This window comes from Muscardinus avellanarius (genome assembly GCF_963383645.1).
Source record: "Muscardinus avellanarius genome assembly, chromosome: 1".
NCBI lineage: Eukaryota > Metazoa > Chordata > Mammalia > Rodentia > Gliridae > Muscardinus > Muscardinus avellanarius.
Window position 1 is genome coordinate 65,324,261 of NC_137786.1, and position 16,398 is coordinate 65,340,658.

Below are 16,398 nucleotides of genomic sequence, written 5' to 3' on the forward strand. Positions count from 1 at the left end.
GAAAAGAAGAGAAAGGAGAAAAGAAAAGACAAGACTGGAAAGGCTTTGGCAGAAATGGTTTTAGGTTAATTTCTGCAGGAAGAGATACTTCCTAGCCCTATCCCCAGCCTGCAGAACTCTTAAGAGATGCTAAAGAAGGAGGGCAAAGAAGGAAATTAAAGGCATACAAATAGGGAAAGAAGAAGTGAAATTATCTCTTTTGGTAGATAACAGGATTCTATACCTAGAAGATTTAAAAAAAAAAAAAAACCTCAAATGGAAGACTTTTAGAGTTGATAAATCAGTAAAGTACCTGGGTACAAAAATCAACTTTAAAAAATCAGTTACTTTTCTATACACCAATCATGAATCCACCAAAAAAAGAAATCTGAACAATTCCATTCCCAAAAGAAGAAAACCCTAGAAATTAATCTAACCAGGAACATAAATGACCTCTACAATTAAAATTGTAGAATGCTGAAGAAACAAACTGAAGAACACCTTAGCAGATGGAAAAACCTCCCATGTTCTTGGGCAGGCAGAATAAATATTGTCAACATGGCCATTCTTCCAAAAGTGAGCTACAGATTCAATGTAAATCCCATCAAAATGCCAATGTTGTTCTTAACATAATTAGAAAATGTCCAAAATTCATATGGAAAAACAAAAGATCTGGAATAGTCAAGCAATTTTGAGTAATAAGAACCATGCTGAAGACATTACAATACCTGATTTCAAATTATCCTACAAAGCTGCAAATAACAAAAACAGTTACTGGCACAAAACACAGAAACATAAACCAGTGGAATAGAATAGAAAATACAAAGACAAATCTTTACAATTATAACCAATTAATCTTTGACACAGGAGCCAAAAACATACTGAAAAAAAAGACAGCCTTTTCAACAAATGGTTTTGGGAAAACTGGCTATCCATATGTATAAGAATGAAATTAGACCTTCATCTCTCATCCTGCACAAAAGTCAACTCAAGATGGATCAAAGACCTAGAAATTAAACCAGAAACTTTGTAATTACTATTGGAAAATATAGGATGAACTCACAAATACATAAGTATGGTTAGAGACTTTCTGAATAAGACTCCCAGAGGCTAGGAAATAAAACCAAGAATCAATAGATGGGATGGCATCAAATTAAAAAGCTTCTGTAAAGCAAAGGAAAAAATCAAGAGTCTGAAGAGAGTGCCTATAGAATGGAGAAAATTTTTGCCAGCTACTGAGAAAGGACTAATATGTAGCATATATAAAGACCTAAAAAAAAACCCTAACATTAAAAAAAACCACAAAACCAACAACCCAATTATAAATGGGCGATTGAGCCGGGCGTGGTGGCGCATGCTTGCAATCCCAGCATTCGGGAGGCTGAGACCGGAGGATCGTGGTTCACAGACAGTCTCAGCTACTTAGCGAGGCCCTCTACAACTTAGTGAGACCCTGTTTCAAAAAAATAAAGAATAAAAAATAGGGCAGGGGGTGTAGCTCAGGGGTAGAATGCCTCTGGGTTCCATCCTCAGTACCACAAAAAAGGGCAATTGAACTGAATACTCCTTAAAAAATAAGTACAAATGTCCAATAAATATATGAAAATGTCCAGCATCATTAGCATTTAGAGAAACACAAATCAAAACTACCCTTATCGAGGACTGGTGGTGCACACCTATAATTCCAGTACTTGGGAAGCTGAGACAGAAGTATTACAGATTTGAGGGCAACCTCAGCAATGTGGTGAGACTCGCAACAACCTAGCATGACTCAGTTTCAGAACAAAAAAAATTTTTTTTAAAGGGCTGGGAGTATAGGTTGGAGGTAGGATCCCCCTGAATTCAATCCCTAGTACCCCCACCCCCCTATCCTGAGATTCCATGTAACTCCAGTTAGAATGGCCATCGAATACAAGTGATAACAAATGCTGGCAAGGATGTGGGGAAATAGGAACTCTTACACATTGGTGGAATTGTAAATTAGTACAATCACTATGGAGATTAGTGTGGAGGTTCCTCAAAAGACTAAGAATGAAACCACTATACATCCCAGCTGTACCACTCCTCAGAATCTTTCCAAAAGAATTGAAGTCAGAATACCATATGACAGATGCACGGCCATATTTGTAGCAGTACAATTCACATTAGCCAAATCATGGAACCAATCTAGGTCTCTTTCGACAGATGAATTGATAAAGAAAATGTGGCATATATACAATGGAGTTTTGCTCAGCCATAAAGAGCAACAAAATTATATACTTTGCAAGAGAATGGTTGGAACTGGAGCGTATTATACTTGGTGAGATCAGCCAGTCTCAGAAAGTCAAGGGTCATATGTTTTCTCTCATATGTGGAAACTAGAGATAAAATAGGTAACATAGAGCCGGGCGTGGTGGCGCACGCTTGTAATCCCCGCGCTTGGGAGGCGGAGACAGGAGGATCGCGCAGGTTCGGAGCCAGCCGCGCTGGCTTAAGAGACCCTGTTTCCAAATAAAAATATTAAAAAAAATAGCTCTGGGAGTGTAGCCCGGAGGTAGTAGGGTTTCCAGGAACCCCAGTACCACCAAAAAAAAAAAAAAAAAAAAAAAAAGGTAACATAGGGAACTTTAGATAATTGAGGAGAGAGATCACAGAATAGTGGGAGGGGGCTGGGGAGGAAAAAAGGAGGAAAGAGAAGGACTGAGGAAGGAATCAGTTCAAACAATGTCATGTTCATGTGTGAAGGTATCACTGCCAATCACTAACATACAGGGAGGGAAGCAGAGTGGGGTGGGAAGCAGAAGGAAATACACCAAGTGCTGTGTGCATGTATGTAATGTGCATGTTTGTTTGCATCACTTTCAGCCTCACTATGATGTATAATTACAATGCATTAATGAGAGGAAGGCTGTCCTGCTTACTCACATGCCAGGGCTCGATGCCCAGGGGCTCCAGGGAGCTCCTGCCACCATGCTCCCCAGCAGGAGCCAGGATGGGGTGACGACTCCCTGAGAACCCCCAAGGCCCTCAAAGGGAGAGAGCTCCAAGGCAGGAGAGCCTAGGGAATCCGCAGAAGAAGGAGCAGCCTGCGCTTTGGGTCATAAAAAGAAGCATCCCCCAAGGAGGGCACAACTAACAGACTTCATTATAGAAACCAGTCCCCACAGCCCTGATCACCACGGCCTCAAGAGAAGACATCAGCATGAGGCAGGGAAGTTCCTTTTCTTCATATCTCAGGGATCGATTACTAGTAGGGTGGCTAGTAATTCTGGGTCCCCGCATAAAATGGAGGCCAGACAATGTCTTGAGGAGGGTCTGCCAGGGCCATAAGAGGATGCTCAGGACAAAACGCCCACTCCATCCTTCTAGGGCACTGAGTCTACCCAGCAAGACTGCAGCACACAGTGGTTCAGTCAGGATCCAGATCATCTGGATTTGAATCTTGGTCCTATTACTTCTTAGGGGTGACCTTGGTTTACACCATTGTTCCCGGTTCCTATATGATAATCCCGGGGTGATGACAGAATCTACCACAGAGAGATATTGTTAGGACTGACTCAGTCAAAATAAGTAAAAAGCTTAGGATAGGCCTTACACAGGACAAATCCTCCAAGTGCAGGATCCAGTCTCCCCAGCCCTCTACCCAGCAAACACTGATTCTCCCTATGCACAAGTCGCAGGGCAGAAAGGATGCAACTGGAAACCAGCCCTCTTTCAATGCTGTAAAACGGGTGCTCAATTATTAGCGCTGTTTCTGGGCAGTGAACTTCACCTGAGGATCACTTCCTTATCTCTAGGAAAATGGAAGTGAAGAAAGTACATCGCTCAGGATTAGAAACGTGTGCTCGTGAAGTCAGGGGTGACCGCAGGTACCAATGCATGGTGGGAACCATCCCTACTCTTATCACACTGGTAACATGTGTTTCGTGGCTACCTGTCTCTCTACAAGGCCACAGAAGTCGCTTTCTATTATCCAGCTCTCTTGGGACTGAAGTGTTTTCTAATGGCAAAGTAACAGTTGAGGATGAGGAGACCCACAGTCAGTAAAACACCGGGGCAGACTTCGGCTCTTGACTAACTGGCTTGTGACCACACACAGCTTCCTTAATTTTTCTAGTGAAGTGGTAGTGATCAATTGCAGCTCAACAGCCACCTGTTTCAAGCACACACCCACGTCCCTCCTGGCCCGTGGCTCCTCCTAGAGCAGAGGGCTCACTCCGGCCTGCCACTGTGGAAAGGGCAGCCTTGGGGTGGAAGGGAGAGGGGGCTTCACAGGTTATGAGGGATGCCGAGTACAGCAGCTTGAAGGTGGCAGGAGGGAAGGCTACATCTGATCCCCGAGATGAGTGGACAAAGGAAAAGACACATGCGTGGCCAAAAGACATGGAACAGACCCGCTACCTCGCCTGACCACCTTTTCTTTGTGTGTGAGTGGGAGCCCAGCTTTAACTCCCATTCTTGGGAGTACAGAACAACAGTCCCTACTCTAGGCTCTAAGCTAACAGCCCAAAGAGAGGCCCCCTCTGCCCTTAGCTTCAGAGGCAATTAAACAGTCCTTACTCAATTCTGAAAAAAAAAAGGGGGGGGGATCTTCCTCCTTTACATAATTTTGCTTTCTGTTCTAGACAGTGAAGTGCTTGGAATCATGAAGAGTCGGGTGGTCACATGTCATAGGATATGGTAGAGTGCAAAGGCTGAAACTTTATTTCAAATATTTATATTTAGGTCTCCTAGATGTTAAGAGGTACCCATTGATTACAAATGCATATTAATAACTTAAGCTCTCCAGATGAGAAACTGGCAATTTGGGAGACTCTTATTTTAGTGCTATAGTTTCAGGCAAGAGTTGAAAATCACCTGGCTTTTATTTCTAAACATATACCATATGACGCTGTCCTATGAAATTGATGTTTGCTTTTGTTTATCCTCTGCTCCTTGGTGAATTATTAGAGTCAAGCAGTATAATTCTCTCATCAGTTATAAATAACCCCAGAAGTCTGATTTAATATCAATACAGGGTCACCTATTTCTGATAGGCATTTTTTTTTTTTTTTTGGTGGTACTGGGGTTCCTGGAAGCCCTTCTACCTCCGGGCTACACTCCCAGACCTATTTTATATTTTTATTTAGAAACAGGGTCTCCTAAGCCAGCGCACGCGGCTGGCTTCGAACCTGCGCGATCCTCCTGTCTCCGCCTCCCAAGCGCGGGGATTACAAGCGTGCGCCACCACGCCCGGCTCTGATAGGCATTTAATTAATGAATATAAAATGTCTTGTTTTGTTATAATCAGACAAATGACTCAAATAATGTTTAAAAATCCAGCACTCCAAACCAACAGCCTGGTGATAGAGCTACTACACTGACATTAATTTAAAGTAATTTTCAATTTTATTTGACATTATTAGTGAGAAGATGGATAGATTCAAATTTTTTTCTCTTTGAAAATTTGACTGCAGTGCTGTCCACAGTCAATATTTTATAAGGTTCAGTAATATCAATCTGATCACAATGATGACCACAGATAGCAAAGGCCAGGGTTAGGAGATTCTGGTAAGACAAATTCTTTAGTGATTGGCCACACACATCCTAAACTGACAGGCAGGCTGCAGGCTTGGGCAGGCTGAGGGAATAAAGCTACATCACTGACAAAGCCCTGTGCAAACAAGTCTAGTTTCACTCCTCCTAACTTCCTGACCTTTGTTCCAATCTGCCCTTTAGAGGAGGCCACTCATAAAAGCAAGCGCTAAACTGTATTAGGCCTTTGTGATAGGGGCAGGAATGAAAATGCTGACCTTCTCTGGCTGCTGGCTATGCATAGGGGAAAGTAACCTGAAAATGAATTGTGCACATACATACTGGACCCCACTCCTACCTGGAGAAACTAAGGGCCTAGCCTCCTAACAGAGGCCAGAGGTATGGATTTTAGAAATGATCAAATTTTACCTACTCTACAAAAATCCATTTTATATTTTTTCTCAGGATGCATATTTGATTTTTTCTCTCTTTTCTTATCTCAGTGACCCTCACCCTTCTTGAAAATCATGCCCATTACATTTCTAGTAAAATGAAAGCACTAAAAAGGCATTGAGATCCAGGCACATTAGCACACACTTATAATCCAGTACTTAGGATGTTGAGACTGGAGGCTCGTAGACTTAAGGCCAGTCTCAGCAGCTTAGTAAGGCCCTCAGCAACTTAGCAGGACCCTATTTCAAAATAAAATAGGGCTGAGGCCATAGGTCAGAGACAGAATGCCCCTGGGTTCAATCTCTAGCAACACACACACACACACACACACACACACACACACACACACACACACACACGATAATTAGTGAAACTTCCCAAACTGGAGAATTCACATAAGTATGCCCTTGTTGGCTCCTGTTAACCACTGTGAATGTCCACAGCCAACGCTGACTTATCCATGCCCTGCACCTCTAGCACCTGGCCCCTTGTTCACACTCTGGCTGTCAAAGGCCGGCAGAACCCCAAATGGGGTAGAGGTATGTATATTGGTGGCGGGGGACGCAGGCTCCTAGTGCCCTCTGGAGACTGTTGTGAAAGCTGGAATCAGGAAATACACAAATATAAAAAAGATCGAGGCCACTCAGGACCCCAATCAGGTCACTGAGAACTCAGTGTGCTAGCTCAGGGTGGAGTGAGGCCGTAGGAGGGGTGAGACTCCCAAGACAGCCGTGATAAGGCTTTATCAGGAATGTAGTATCTACAAAGTCAACATGTGGTTAAGTCCAATGAGAGTTACAGCTGGGAAAAAGGCTGGAGTTTTCCCAGCTTCTGATGGATAGCCCTGGATGGCTGCACAAACACTTCTTAGAAGTCAAAAGCAGTAGGCCATGTGGATGTGCTTTTGTTCTGAGCAAAACAAACTGTAAGTAGAAATGGAGGCTGAAAAGATGAATGATATTCAACCTAGATGTATTTGCCAACTCTTTAGCACAATGAGTTTTAAAAGGAAGAATTACAATTAACTGTATGTCCCCAAAGCCTCTCTTGTTCAAATTTACTTTTTTTTTTTAACTAGAATAAAGGTTTTTTTATACTTTTATTGCTGCATATAGACTCATATCATAGTTGTGAATTTCTTAAAATGACTTTCAAGGGACATAGGGTGACCTTTAAATGAGTCTGGCCTCTGATCCAAACACTATCAAGAAAGTACTCCCAGGACCTTGTCAAGGTTGGTAGTTTTAAGAGATAAACGTGTAGCACTGGGCGTGGAGCGTGTAGGTGTGTCAGGAGGTTGGGGTGACACAAGGCAGGTCTGCTTTGCCCTTGTCGGCTTCTGTCACAGAGGGCAGCACCCTCGGTCCTGGGAAGCTGGTGCAAACCAAGCTCATAATCATTCTAGGAAATAGTTAACACTTGATAAAATAGATAAGCAATATATTCAGCTCAGGAAAAAAAATGACCCCACTGGGGAAGAGTTCTGACTATAAAATGTGATTCTCAAAAGAAATTTGCAATCCTGGTTGCACTCTGTCCCTTCCCACTATTCTCTCTTAGCTCTTGATCACGTGGGACTTGTTCAGGAAGAAGAGGCCTCAGCAGATGTGACCGAGAAAATGACAAGCTCTCCTTTCTCTGTAAGACATTTAATGTACACAGGTACCCTATTTCCTCATCAAAAATAAAGCAAAGTTGAAGGGGCCTTCTGATCAATACCTGAAAACCACTCAGTCAACTGATCTCATCTCTGCAACCAAATCATACGACAGAGCTCATTCACACACCACACACATCATTTCTGAATATGGTCATGAGCACGGTTCCAAGCCAGTGCCCAAACGGTAACTCCTCATCCTCACAGGGGTCCTGGGCTAGTGGGGCGACTGATAAGTCAACTGAAGGTCTCAGCTCAGGGCTGGTGGTGACCTGTTTTGCCTAGGGCAGGGGCAGGGCTGGCCCCAGAGCCCAAGGACTGAGGGCACACCCCACTTAGGTGGATATCTTTCTGTATTTTAGGAGGTGGGAAGGCTGGGGAGAGATAAAGTAGAAGAAAGAGGAGCCGTATTGCAAAGGGTTACATATGTTGCTCAGAATTTGGAAATGTCAAATGGGAATGGTCAGAAGAGGCCATCATGGGGAGGGCTACAGTATTTTCAACATAAAAATGACAAGAACAGATGTGCATTTTTGAAAAGTCACCTCTAAGATGCTTGTGAGGGTTAGTCAAGTGACAGGAAAGAAAAAAACCTGCTACAAGCAAATGTGTCAGTGGGTGCCCTGTGCGTATGTGCATGTGTGTGTGCACAGGTTCACACAGGCACAGTGAGGACCTGGGATCACCAGGTCTGACCCAATGGGCAGTTGACCCCAGAGCCAGCAGCCTGCCAATTAACTATGCAGGCCCATGAGGCAGGGCTGTGATACGCAGCAAGAAAAGAGAGCGACCTGGAGGACCAGGAAACTTCCTGCAGCGATCCAGGAGAGGAAGGGCAAGGACCTGGTTTACTGCAGTGGAGGGGGCAGGTTTAAGAAATGTCCAGGAGGGACAGTGAGACTGGGAGGCTAACTGCCTGCGGGTGTTGTTGAGAAAAGGGTCAAGAACGGTTTCTGTACAAAGACTTGAATGTTTCCATTCCCTAGGAAAAGACATGTTGGACAAGATAATGAGTCTAGTTACAGTCAGGAAGAACGTGAGATGCCTGTGGATGCCGGACAGATACTGGAGACACTTGAGAACTATCAGAGTAAGGAAAATGTGGCAGATGAGACCACCCACAGTAGGAAGCACAGTAAGTAGACAAGAGGGTTAGGGATGTACTCTGGGGATGCCATCCACTCAGGACGAAGAAACCTGCACAGAGACTGTTGAACAGGCCAAGGGGGAAGAATTGTGGAGAGAATGTATCCTGCAAAGAGAAGAGAATGGTCAGAAGGGGCCAGTAACCATCCTGAAGTTCATGTCCTACTTAACACTTGACCCCGAGAGGAAGCCATGTGGTCGATAAGCAGGAGCTAAAGTCAGTTTTGCCATGGCCTGAGATGCACTTCAAAATGTTGTGTGCTACATTTTAGCTGGATCTTCAATTTTCATGCCCCAAGTATTTAATTAGAAGGAAAAAGTCCCAGAGAGTGCTTTATCTGAGGAGCTGGTACAATAAACAGGCAGCTAGCGCAAGGTCAAGGGAAGACGGTGGGAACAAGACAATGGTGTAGATGCTGCTGGGGACCGCACAGGGGCCTGCGGGGAAGGAAACAGCAGACAATGCACAGATGTCTACATGGTCACTGCCAGGAGTTCAGACAAACAGGAAGATCTTAAACTTCTCCAACTGGGAGAGCTCGGTTTTGCCTGATGAGCCCAGGGTCTGAGCCCAGGACTGGAACACAAAGACAGAAGGTTGTGATTAAGGCTTCAAGAAACGCCCCCTACAAAACCTCCATCCAGCCCCACTCTCGGGGCGGCGCATGCCTGGCTCACCCGCGCCCTGCTTCTGCTCTTCATTAAGCTCCTCGGCCGCGCGGCCTCCCAGGGCTGCTCACGGGGCGCAAGGTCTGTGGGGCCACATGAGTCGCTCTCACTCATGGGACCAAAACATGGCCAAGACACCAAATTTCACAATCTTAAAATTTCCTGCTGACATCTAATAGAATTTATGCATATATGCAGCCTCTCAACAGAAGGGGGAGAAATGTCTGGTATAATTATCCAGATATCATATGGTGGTGTTCCAATAACCATATCACAGCAAAGGTAGAACTATTATGATTCCTTTGAATCTCAAGAGATTTTATGAAGTGTTTTTCTTTATACACAGCCACATACCTTTTCTCTCTGTTGAGTGATTTCAAAATAAATTTTACAACTGTGCAAATAAGGCATATTTCTTTTAATAATAAAATTTTCAGAACATCACTTGGATGGTACCCCTTAACTATTAAACATAAATGCTCTGTTCTATTTTTATACAGTAGTGTTTCTCAACCTTGGCACTTTCAATTCTTGGGACTAGATAATTCTTTGTTGTGGGGGCTTCTCCTATAAATTCCACAATTATTTATGTGTGTGTATGATACTAGCAATTGACCCCAGAGCTGTTATGCCTCTGAGCTCCACCCACAGCCCCTTTTTATTTTTGAGACAGGATCTTTCTAAGTTACTACACATTGACCTGTAACCTATGAGCCTTCTGTCTGAGCCTCTCAAGTACTAGGGTTACAGGCATGTGCCTCAACGCCCAGTTAAACTTCACGACATTTAGCAGTAGCCCTTGCTTCTTCTCACAATATGCCTGTAGTACTCTCAGCTATGACCCCCAAAAAAAGTTTTTAGATATTGCCAAATGCCTTCCTAAGGGCTTTCTGGTCTAGAAAGTACTTATTTGTGGTTAAGGCACAAAGTTTAAAGCGAGATAAGGGTCAAGACTTGGCTTTGCTATGCACTAGCAGAATAAAGCGGGGCAAGAAACTAACCTCTCTGTGTGTCAGTTCCCCAGCTCTAAACTGGGGATACTAGTATCAACTTCAGGGGGCTGATTAGAAGATTAAAAGAGAAAATAGAGGTAAGTGCTTGGCAGAGCTTGGTACACAGTGAACATTTAGTAAGTGGTAGCAATAACAGTGAAAGAAGAAAGCCACCCATCGGCGACCTTGGGAGATGGAATTGAGTGGGCCTTTCACCTTGTCATCGGCAGAACCAATGGCCCACAGATCACAGGTCCACGCAGTCTGCACCAGGACTCTCCTGGCTAGTGTGTGAGAGACACAGAACCTATTAATACTAATCTTGATGGAAACCAAGTACTTGTAATCCCTTCTAGAATAAAAGGGGGAGTAGGAAAAGAGGGAAAAGAAGTGAAAATGGGGAAAAAGCCACAAAACAGGGAGAAATATCCTGACATGAAGGGGGAAAAGTCAATTCTTATGCCTTGTAAAAAGCACTCAAAGCTAGGAGTTAACATGACCAGGCAGAATCCAGGGGAGACACCATAGGGAAAGCTGATGCGTGTCTACGTAGTTAAAGATGCTCATGGTGGAGTGCCGAGGGCAGTCTTGATGCAGCCAAGAGGAAACGCCACAGTCAAACATCAGAGGAGGGAAATCAGTGCACTGAAGAGACTCTGGCCGAGCGCTGCCCTCCAGTCTCTTCCTGTCCACACGGCTGAGCCTGCTAAAGAAGGGGCAGAGCCACCCAGGCCTCCCCAACGTCCACTGACTGCAAGGACGAAGGAGCTCAGGCCTCGGTCTCTTCCACTAACTGTCCCAAACCCTGAGTGGAAACTGAAAAAGACCCCTTCAGCCTCCCCCAACAGCCTGACCCAGGGCAGCCCTGGTACCCGCATGGTAACACACACACACACACACACACACACACACACACACACACACGGCTTGGAAATGCTCATTAACTTCATTCAGCAGCCTAAGTTTGAAACAAGCTGTTTAAAACAATGAATGTTAAGCCGGGCATGATGGTGCACGGTTGTAATCCCAGTACTTGAGAGGCTGAGACAGGAGGCTTGCAAGTTCAAGGCCAACCTCAGCTACTTAGTGAGGCCTTCTGCTACATAGTGAGACCCTGTTTCAAAACAAAGAATAAACACAGGGCTAGGAGTATAGCTCAGAGGTAGAATGCCCCTGGGTTACAACTCCAGTACTGTAAAAAAAAAAAAAAAATTAACTCACACAGAACTTTAACACTAAATGGAATATATCTCCTAATTAGTCATTCAAAAATACAACCAAGTCTTTGTAAGACAAAGCCAGGAAATATTTAGTGAAATACCCTCTTTACCGTCATGTAAAAGATTTGTATCTCAATAATTTGCAGTTGCCTATTATGTCATTCAAATGCACCATATGTTTCTTTCATTAAAGTAGAATAAATAACACAGAATGGCAGTGGGCCTGTGCCCAGTGTTTAAGGCTGCATGCATTAACATTGGACAATACGCCCACCTAACCGCAATCTTCTAAGCCCCAGTTGTGCCCACACAAGGGCCCATTGGAGACAAGCAGTGTTTTACTCTGCTACGCGATTATGTTGCTGCCAGTTGAATGCGTTCTCAGGCCGAGAGTGAGGAAAACAAGACAGCCTTCCATTCTTTCCTGAGGGGACGCCGTACGGTGCCCTCCATGTGACCCTGACAGCAAATGTGTGTGCCGTCACAGTGACATTTACTTTCCACGGCAAAAGAAAAAAACTTCTAGCACAGCTTGGAAAAGTAAAGCATTTGACAAAATCAAAGTGCCCAACAGGTAGTAGAGGTTAGAGATTTGAGAAGCAGACAACAAATATGTAGTTGACTTAAGACATCCTAAGCTGTTCTGAGATGCTCCAGAGGGCGGAACGTTAGGCTTGCTTTGTCAGAATTAATTTGGGAAGCTCTTGGCTTCCCTGGCGGTTCCCAGGCCAGTGTTTTGTCGGCACCATTTCCCTGGCTGTTCCGTGGCAGCGCTCAGTCTGAGCAACTCCCTGTCCTCTCCTGCCTTGGCTAGGAGGATTCGCCAGGGGCCCGGTACCTTGGAGATAGAAAAACAAACAGACTCAGTTACTCTACTTTTAACTCAGTTCTGTCTGAAAATCAGCAAAAGAAGACCAAGCGCTTCATGCGAATCACATATTTTTCCCCAAAAAGTTTAAATGAGAAGTCACAGAGAGCCTAGAAGCTATGAAGGCTGGTAATTGAATGGTAACCTGACTCTTGTATCATCTCCTGGGTGACACAGTCCACCCTCGCCATTTGGGGCAATTTTTAATTCAAAAGGTTAAGGATTAAAACTAGATGGGATTGGTGGTGCATGTGGGTAATCCGAGAACTTGGGAGGCTGACACAGAAGGACCAAAGGTTTGAAGCCAGCCGCAGCCACTTAGCGAGGCCCTCAGCAACTTAGGGAAGCTCTTAGTAAGACCCCGTTTCCAATGACAAAATAAACTAGAGCTAAAGGTATGACTTGGAGGTAGAATGCCCCTGGGTCCAATCCCTGATATAGCAACACACACACACACACACACACACACACACACACACACACACACACACAACTTTGGACCCATCTTGGGTCCTATTATTTTACCTGGCCATTTTGTGTTTTGCACAGTTTGTAGATAAGTCCTCTCTTCCTGGCAACAAGTCAGGAAAGCTAGTTTCACTGCACTTCCAGGGCAGCCAGGGAGTGAGGGATTTAGACTTTACTTCATTCAGACCAGAAAGAAGGGGAGCAGTAGACTGTGAAACTGTTAGGTTATAACATTACAACAGTTTCTAGTCCCTTCAAGAGAGGCTGAAATGCTTAAATGAACTGGAAAAACGAGCTGCCCCTCCTAGTCAATAGCACCTCCAGTTCTGAATCCTGAAGAGCAAAAGCAAGGCTGGGCCCTGGGTGCTGAAGAGTCATTATCTCTGCTTCTGATTTCTCATTTCTCAGTTCTGATAGCCCCCTTTTCTTTATTTTTTATTTTATTTTATTTTGCAGGTCTAGGGATGGAACCCAGGGGCATTCGATCTCCGAGCTACACCCCCTGCCCTATTTTTTATTCTTTATTTTGAAACAGGGTTTTACTGAGTTGTGGAGGGCCTCACTAAGTAGCTGAGCTGTCCACAAACCGTGATCCTCCTGTCTCAGTCTCCCCAGTGCTGGGATTACAAGTGTGCACCACCATACCTGGCCCCTTTCTTTATTTTTTGAACCTGTGAGCTAGCTGCCAGGAAATTTCAATCTCTGAACCACCCCCATTTGTCTAAAATTAGATCTTTTCTTAGCATAAATATGCTCTTAACAAAAACAACAAAACAAACCCCAAAACCCCCTGAAATGTTTAATCCATTATGTCCCATCATCTTATGTATAGGATACCTATCTAAAACCTATAGAAGTACTCAATTTAAGTTTTTAGCAGGTGTCTTATCTATAGGATGATGGGACATAACAAGTTTAACCAGCACATTTCATGTGGGTATTGAGTCCCTGAACTGCACCCGCTGTGGCTTCCTATTTCAAGTTCTTCCCAAGACAGATACCACTGTCCTAATTCAACTCTGTCCACACATCACCTATTGTGGGCTCAGAGACTGGCCTTTTGCTGTATTCATGTTAACTCATTGACATGTTTGTACATTGGTTGCAAAATGTCTATGCAGCGGTAACTCACAGCAATGTCATTTTTCTGGGCCTACCAAAGTGGCAGGCACTACGCTAACTGTGCACCTGTTAAGTGCACTGTCCTTTAGCTTCCTCACAGCTCCTAGGCAGGTGCTACTATTGAGATTCCTACATGGGGAGACTGAGGCACTGGCTCTTTAAAGGTGTCAATAAATGCAAAGCTTCCTTCCAATACCCACGAGATTCAGAGCATCCACACTCAGAAGATGCTGAGAAATATTGACAAGCAAGATACTTCTATCTTCACCAATTTAATGACAACTAGCTTTCCAAAAATGCTTTCTCTGACTGGAAACAACTAATCAAACATTAGCTGGCAGAGCCCTGTCAAAGGCCAGTAACCCCTTCTTTAAAATTAGAGGTGTGCCTATACCAACACCTGGAATTCAGTGTCTTCAAAAGAACTGAAGAGGGCTTTTGCTGGCGACCTCATCTTACTGTGAGAGCATTTCTGTGAAAGGCTGAAAAGACGCGAGAGAGCACAGCACTTTTCCCTGAAGCACGAAGCCACAGGTTCCTCCTGAACATATTCCACAGCCTTGCAGGCAACAGGGGTTAGTGGAGGATGGAGCCCGGCCATGCAGCGGAGCTGGCATGCAGCTGGAGGAGAAAATGCTCACAGCTTTAAAAACGGAACGCACTCCATGAGAAGACAGATGGAAAGATTTGTGAAACAAATCACTAAATTTTCGCAACACGAGAAAGTCTCAAGAAGGGAAATCATCTGACAGATTGAATCATGCATTCGTGCAATGCAAAAATTTATAAGAGCATCAAGGTATGAATCATAGCCACAAAATGTTTTTTTTTAACATCCTTGCAAAAATAATGCTCATGAATATAGCAGCTTTTCAAAAAATACATTATTTCAGGTATTGACTCATTTAACAATTTGTGAGAAAAAATTACAAATTTTATCTGAAGATATGACTCCTGTAAACTAGGAGATAAGAGAATAAAATAAAATAATTCCCAGCACAGCAGATTGTAAATGTCATTTTGGCCCTACCAGGTTGTCATAAGAGCCATTAGGTATGTTATTTTTAATATAATTACTGAAGGACACTCCAATTTATGATCAGACACCATCAGTAGAACTTTACTAAAATTATAAATAATTTTCTGGGCACATGCTTTTAATCCTAGTACTTGGAAGGCTGAGACAGCAGGATCAGAGGTTTGAGACAAGTCTCAGCAATTTAACAAGACCCTGTTTCAAAATAAAAAAATAGGACTGGGTGTAGCCTCAGAGGCACAATGCCCCTGGGTTCAATCCTTAGTGCCACAAAAAATATAATTTTTAGAAAAAACTATTTTAAAAAAAAGTTTAAAATTTAAATTATGAGCTTCTCTGAACTGCCAGGTAACTGTTAAAAGTTCTAAAAAATTATATACTATATCTCTAATCAAATTAACTATTAACTATTTTGAGTTTCATATACTCATGCAGATTTAGTCTACTGTTTTCTTCAATGCTTCTAAGAACTACTAAGAAGGTCCACAAGAAATCCAACTCGCACATAAACATTAATTCTAAGAGGTTTGTCTACACAAGGAAGAAGGAGCTCGAGGGACCCTTCCCCCAGTAATGCTATTATTTTTCTATTCCCTTCCCAATAAGGGCCCAGCATGTAGTGAGGTCATTTGCCCTGAGTTCTATAACAACTGGTAAAGTTTCCTGAGTCGCTGATTCTTCCTAGAATTTCTAAACTCCATGGTTGCTGACTCTTGACGAGTCAGACTTCATTAGCCTGGTCAAACTTCATTAGTCTCTTGTATAACATGGACCTCAAGCTGACAGTAAGACTCTGACCACACAGATGCTTCACTGATTACCAACAGTACCTACACCTGCCTGAGAATTCTATGTGTAAATATGGTGGTTTTCCCTTATTTTTGGTTTTTACTTTCTATGGTTTACTTTCTGTTACCCACGGTCAGCTGTGGTTTGAAATGTTAAATGGAAAATTTCAGACATAAACCATTCCATCGTTTTAATACGTTCCATTCTGAGTGGCTTGATGCCATTGTCCTCTGTCCTTCCCGGGGAGTGAGTCATCCCTTTGTCCAATGTATGCATCCTGTATGCACTACCCTCCTGCTAGTATGTATAGCGCAATACGATATTTTGAAAGACAGACCACATAGTTATATTTTTACTATTTTATTATTGGCTATCATTAATCTCTTGTGCCTAATTTATAAATTAAGTTCTATCATAGATCTGCAGACATAAGAAAAACAATAATTAAACATAGGTTTTGGTGCTATCTGAGGTTTCGGGCATTTACTGGAGATCTTAGAATGTAT